Genomic DNA, 6,000 nt, shown 5'->3' with positions numbered 1-6,000 from the left:
CCACCCTGACCATCTCATCTTCCTCTGCATAAGCACAGTCCTTAACCCGTGAATATTTAGTGGGAGTTTGCTATTGGATTGCCGCTGACGGACGGCCTTATATGGGCAGGCACTAAATTACAAGCGCCAGCGCAGCCTGTCTATGAACTTAATTTAAAGTGTAGGTTTACATCGTGCTTTGTTTCCGAAGTAGCAGAAGTCATGAATATGGTTGTATATGTCACTCGCTTCGCTTCTTATTGTTTCGCTGCCTTCTCAATTATATAATGCATGTTTTCTTCAGCGCTTTTTTTAGGTCTTCCTGGTTTTCTATGTACTGCGTGATTACGTGGGAGGCGTGATGATGTCATACGAAACTCCTCCCCACGGCGTTGAAGCTCATCTCCATTACAGTAAATGGAGAAAAACTGCTTCCAGTTATGACCATTACGCGTAGAATTTCGATATAAAACCTGCCCAACTTTTGTAAGGAAGCTGTAAGGAATGAACCTGCCAAATTTCAGCCTTCCACCCACATGGGAAGTTGGAGAATTAGTGATGAGTCAGTGAGTGAGTCAGTGAGTGAGTGAGTGAATGAGTGAGTGAGTGAGTGAGTGAGTGAGTGAGTGAGTGAGTGAGTGAGTGAGTGAGTGAGTGAGTGAGTGAGTGCTTTGCCTTTTATTAGTATAGATATACACATATATATATACTAGCAAAATACCAAGGCAGCGCAGAGAGAAGTAGTGTGTTAAAGAAGCAATGAAAAAGAAAAGGAAACATTTTGAAAATAACGTAACATGATTGTCAATTTAATTGTTTTGTCACTGTTGTGAGTGATGAGTGTTGTTGTCATATATATATATATATATATTTACACACACACACATACATATACACACACACATATATACATACACACACACATATATAAACATATATATACATATACATACATATCTACATATATACACACACAGCTATTTCGTATCAGTGCAATACGCTGCTTGTTAAAACGGATAACTCCCGCTCTTACGTGCAAGTCTGCGTGGATATTATGAACACCGTAGTGACGACTTGGTTTAACATTACTTGGCAACAGGGAAAGTGAGGCAAGGTGCACTGGTGCATTTGTGTCTCCCATAAAAGCAGCTTCACTTGAAATCACTTTGTGATTGTGCACGGGTTAAAACGTCCGCTGAAGTGTCAGATTCTTATTTAATTATGCTGCTTTCTGTATCTTCTGCATTGCATTCAGGTTAACCTGATGTTTTGTCTCATAGTGCCGTCTTAGATTAAATTCTGTAATTACAGCCACATTAGCTCCACAAATGAGACACACGGGTTTAGTAAACATATACTCAGCCTCCCATCGGTTTTTAAAGGCTCTATTTTCAGAATCAACTTTTCTCTTCAGCATCGTGTGAGCTAGCTCCGCAATAACTTGATTAACTCGGTAAGTGTTCGGCAAGGCAGCTGAAGCGCTGCATTATGGGATCTGTAGTTTATTGTGTTACCAGCGCTTCATATACCCGGGCTTTAATAACAATAATACAGTATATAAAATGATCTCGGGGCGGATATAATTACGCCGGGTCGGATGTGGCCCGCGCCCTTGAGTTTGACACATATGGACTAAATAGAACTTGAAAAGATATATTTTTTCAAATGTGATCGCAATTCAGATAGAGTTGACGCACTACAGCCTGCATGCCTCAATAAGTCATCCTTCCTCGCTCTTACTTTTTTACCGTTCATCTAATGAATACACTGAGTATGGCTTTACCAAAACAATCATTGATGGCGAATAAAGTATCCATTATTTGAGTATGTAGATCGGGTATATATATATATATATATATATATATATATATACCAGCGTATGTCAGCGAGAAGTAGTGTGTTAAAAAGAAAAAGAAAAGGGAACATTTAAAAATAACGTAACATGACTGTCAATATACAGTATTTGTTTTGTGAGTGTTACTGAGTGTTGCTGTCATCAAGGATTTGATTATCATTATTTCTTTCAATCAGGTTCGTATTTGTAGGATGTGTTGTATTCAAGTTACATTCCGTGTTTGTCAATCGCTGTAAAGATGCCAGGTTTCATTCATCGATTCGTTTCTTACTGCATCAATAAACAGCTCGTCTTCTTCTTTATCTGAGACCTGACACACTGCATGCACGGTTTTTTTTTACACTGTCTTCCTTTAGCGGGACATTGACTTTTTCCAACGTGTGCTTTGTTTTGGATTTATGAATATGCTTGTATGTATCAAACGCTTCATATTTTTGCTGCCTTTTCAATTGTGTAATTCGGTTTTTGTTCAGCGCTCTTTGGAACTGTTGCTTTTATCTGTGCACTGCGCCAGTTCACGTGAGCCGCTCGGTGTACATGCATCGAAGTTTCCCAGCTGTGCTGGTGCCATCTCGCTATGTCCATGGCTGTATTTAATGTTACCTTAGTCCTGGCACTTAAAACTTTCTCTCGCAGTTTCGCTGAGTTTGTACCAAACACCACCCTGACCATCTCATCTTCCTCTGCATAAGCACAGTCCTTAACCCGTGAATATTTAGTGGGAGTTTGCTATTGGATTGCCGCTGACGGACGGCCTTATATGGGCAGGCACTAAATTACAAACGCCAGCGGCAGCCTGTCTATGAACTTAATTTAAAGTGTAGGTTTACATCGTGCTTTGTTTCCAGTAGCAGAAGTCATGAATATGGTTGTATATGTCACTCGCCGCTTCTTATTGTTTCGCTGCCTTCTCAATTATATAATGCATGTTTTCTTCAGCGCTTTTTAGGTCTTCCTGGTTTTCTATGTACTGCGTGATTACGTGGGAGGCGTGATGATGTCACCGAAACTCCTCCCCACGGCGTTGAAGCTCATCTCCATTACAGTAAATGGAGAAAACTGCTTCCAGTTATGACCATTACGCGTAGAATTTCGATATAAAACCTGCCCAACTTTTGTAAGGAAGCTGTAAGGAATGAACCTGCCAAATTTCAGCCTTCCACCCACATGGGAAGTTGGAGAATTAGTGATGAGTCAGTGAGTGAGTAAGTGAGTGAGTGAGTGAGTGAGTGAGTGAGTGAGTGAGTGAGTGAGGGCTTTGCCTTTTATTAGTATAGATACACATATATATATATACACATATATATATACACATATATATATATACACATATATATATATATACATATATATACACATATATATATATAAATCTACATATCTATACTAATAAAAGGCAAAGCCCTCACTCACTCACTGACTCACTCTCTGACTCATCACTAATTCTCCAACTTCCCGTGTACGTAGAAGGCTGAAATTTGGCAGGCTCATTCCTTACAGCTTACTTACAAAAGTTGGGCAGGTTTCATTTCGAAATTCTATGCCTAATGGTCATAACTGGAAGGTATTTTCTCCATTAACTGTAATGGAGTTGAGCTGCAATGACGGGGCGGAGTTTCGTGTGACATCATCACGCCTCCCACGTAATCACGTGAACTGACTGTCAACGCAGTGCGTAGAAAACCAGGAAGACCTCCAAAAAGCGCTTAAGAAAACATGCATTACATAATTGAGAAGGCAGCGAAAAACAATAAGAAGCGAGCGAGTGACATATACTACCATATTCATGAGTGTTGCCAGCTCGGAAAGAAAGCAAGGTGTAAACCTAAACTTTAAATTAAGTTCATAGACAGGCTACCACTGGCGTTTCACATGCCCACAGGTAATGCGGGATACAAGTTTAATGAGAGGACGCAGGATATAAACGAGAGTTTAGATCACTTTGTAACTAAGTTAAAATTGTAGGTGAAGGGGTGTGCTTATGCAAATTCGAGACTGTGTTTGTGGGGATTGACAGTTAAAGGCGGGTGGGGAGTCACGTCATCATCTCCCTCCCACCTCATTTCGCTCTGAGCTGAGCTCATGCTAGCGCCGTCTTCGAAGCAACTTTGTCAGACTGCCACCAAATACTCACAGAAAAATCCACAAGTTAATACACACGCTGTCTCTATAGAGTTTCTACACACTGAATCCTCCAGGCACTACTTACAAAAGGTCACATTGACAATGGTGTTACGTTATTTTTAAAATCTTTCCTTTTCTTAGCACAAGCACAGCCGAGAAGCTTCGATGCATGTGCTCCATAACGCGTTAAAAAATAATGCATTTAATCACACTTTGCATTACAAGCAAAATCAATGCATGATTTCCTGGTACACGGATTACATTGATCAGCGCATCCCGATTCATTTTACCCTCGCACCACCTTAGTTTGAGAAGAAGTATGAAAAAATATGAGATTAACACACAAAAACAGATCACCAATTCAAGCTTTATGAATAATCGATTCGCCATCAATAATTGTTTTGGTAAAGCCATCCTCCTTCCATTTTATAATTTTTCCGCCACTAGCCATGATTAAATGAACGGTAAAAAAGTAAGAGCAAAGCGAGGGTGACTTATTTAGGCAGGCATATATATGACAGCAACACTCATGACAATGTCAATCATGTTACGTTATTATTAAAATGTTTCCTTTTCTTTTCATTACTTCTTTAACACACTACTTCTCCGCTGCCAGGCGGGTATTTTGCTATATATATATATATATATATATATATATATATGAATGACCTCCAAAGCGCTGAGACTTTTGATATCATGAGCGTGTCTGCAAACTGGGGTCTCCTGCCCAGCAAAAGTCGAGCAGCAGCCAGCGCGTGCATAGCTGTGCCGGCCTTTGAGACGCTGACTGCGCTTCTGCCTTAAGTCAAAGTGAGCACTTTTAATTTTTTTCATCCTCCCCCTGCGCTATAGCCCAGACAAGTGCAAACACGGGACCCCTTTTCTACACCACGGCAAAATAATATTAAGGCGATTCACAATCGAGGCGAGGCACAAATTTGAGCGTTCACATAGAAAATGTAATTTCAATGTACCTGTACTTCTTAAAACGTTAATGTTTTACTGTTTAATAACTTATAGACTATAATTTATTATTTTTCCCTTGCACTCAGTGACCAAACCTATACACACACATATAGACACATACAAACATACACACAAGTATATGTATGTGTATATATATATACACACACACACATACATACACACATATATATAATTTGTGTGTGTGTATGTATGTATGTGTGAATATATGATGTAGATAGGTATGTATGTATATATATATATATATATATATATATATATATATATATGTGTTGTCACACACGTGTGCATGGGAAGCAGCTGAAGGGCTTAGAAAATACGCGGCGGTGGAGAAAGAGGCTCTGGCGATCAAATGGGCGGTAACTCAGCTGCGGTACTACCTCTTGGGTCGCGTGTTCACTCTGGTGACGGATCATGCACCTCTGAAGTGGATGGCCCTTCACAGGGAGTCGAATCCGCGGGTCACGAGGTGGTTTCTTGACCTGCAGCAGTACAAGTATACGCTCGTTCATCGACAGGGGTCTCTTCATGCCAACGCCGATGCCCTCTCCCGGGCCCACGACCTCTCGGTGCAGGTCGCCCGACCCGACGGGTCTGGGCTGAGGGGGGAGTCTTGTCACACACGTGTGCATGGGAAGCAGCTGAAGGGCTTAGAAAATACTGTTTATACATCTGCCCAGGGGCGGGGTGCACTGACGCTCTTTCTGAGTTCTCTGCAGGTCTTACCCGGGAAATCCCACCAGGAGCAGCCATTTCCAGGAAGGACACATCACTTCCGTTCCGCCCCAAGAATGAGGTCACTTCCGGTTCCGGCCCCAAGGATGATGTCACTTCCAGTTCCGGCCCAGAGGACGACATCATTTCCGCCCTCTGTGCTATAAAGCTCACTGCCTTTGCTTAGGCAGGCAGTTCTGTTTTGGACTCTGTTGTTGTAACGAACTCTTGCAATGCCTCAAAGACTTTTGCAGCCGGGAAACCGTAATAAACGGGTGGCTGCCCCAAACCTTTCCACGTCTCTGGTCTCCACTTATTACAGTGTATATGTAGATATGTATATA

The sequence above is a fragment of the Polypterus senegalus genome, chromosome 16, assembly GCF_016835505.1.
Source record: "Polypterus senegalus isolate Bchr_013 chromosome 16, ASM1683550v1, whole genome shotgun sequence".
Taxonomy (NCBI): domain Eukaryota; kingdom Metazoa; phylum Chordata; class Cladistia; order Polypteriformes; family Polypteridae; genus Polypterus; species Polypterus senegalus.
This window is presented reverse-complemented; position numbering follows the sequence as displayed.